A 1,412-nucleotide genomic window follows, 5' to 3' on the forward strand; every position below is an offset into this window, starting at 1 on the left:
ATGTAAACTATCCCCCTGAGAACATTGAAAATTGATTACATGTTGAAAGGATTGTATTTATGAGATAAAGTTTGTTAGACTTGTTTCATTATGCTTTATTTGACTACTAGGAAATAAATGTATAATTACCTGTGTGGGTTATCATTCTGTTGGACAGCTCTGGACCACATTTGAAAATTCTCTACTTTCCCAGCTGTCCAACCTGGATGTCACTTTAAGAAAACACTATAGCATGACATCACATCCAGAGCACAAGACACAAGCATTAATAAATAAGTTTTACTAGGTAAGAGTGAAAATATTCTGCATAGCAAAAAACAAAGCAATGAAAGCAGCAAAATGTCAAGGCCACCTGCAGAATGGGAGAAATTATCTGCTACCATATGGATAAAAATAAATTAGTATCTAAAATACGTAAGGAACTTATTTAAGGCAATAGCCAAAAAATTCCAATATTTAAATGGGCCACAGACCTGAATTGACATTTCTCTGAAGAACAGATACAGATTGCTAACAGGTCCTTAGAGTGTGCTCAACTTCAGTAATCATCAGATTCATGAAAACAAAAACTGAGACAGGAATTCTGGGCAGTCACAGGAGAAACAGGTATCAATTACTAATTTCACATAACAGCAAGAAAGGAGCTGTTAAATTAGCTATAAGGACAAGGAGGAGCTTTGGTCTTAACAAACAGGATGGAGCTAAGCAGGCTGAGATGGGCTGGGTCCAACATGGTGTTTGATTTGACTCAAGCCCTACCCCAGATCTAATTATCTGCTCATTACCACACTAAATCACTCACCCACCAGCTCCAGGATAGGTCTGAGCATGCTGACATTTAGTATGAAAATGGGTGGCACCCCAATTCTAAGAAATCTCTGCCTTTTCCCTAGAAAGTCTCCTGTTTATTCCATCCCCTACTTAGAAGACCTCATAAAAATAGAAAGCCCAAACGCTGTTGGGCTCGACTCATTCTCAGGAGCACACCCTCCTGCACTTCTCTCCTAACTGTGTACTTTTGCTCTGGAATAGAGCTTCTTGCCTTTCACTTCATCCTGACTAGTCCCTGAATTTGTTCTACGGACACCATTAAGAATCTGGAAACAGGCTGGCATCTCTGTGGCATCCAGAGATCCTCCTGAGCCCTCCAGCAACAAAACCGTGATGAGATACTACCTCCCCTTGCTAGGATGGCTATGATCAAAAAGACAAAACGTAAGTGTTGGTAAGGAAGTGGAGAAAGGGGAACCCTTGTGTACTGTTGGTGGGAGAGAAAATTGGTACAACCACTACAGAAAATAGTAGGGAGGTTTCTGAAAACATTAAGAATAGAACTATGTTCCAGCAACCCTACTTCTGTGTTTATACATGAAAGAAATGAGGTCAGCATGTCAAAGAGATATCTGCACTCT

The sequence above is a fragment of the Rhinopithecus roxellana genome, chromosome 12, assembly GCF_007565055.1.
Source record: "Rhinopithecus roxellana isolate Shanxi Qingling chromosome 12, ASM756505v1, whole genome shotgun sequence".
NCBI classification, from domain to species: Eukaryota; Metazoa; Chordata; class Mammalia; order Primates; family Cercopithecidae; genus Rhinopithecus; species Rhinopithecus roxellana.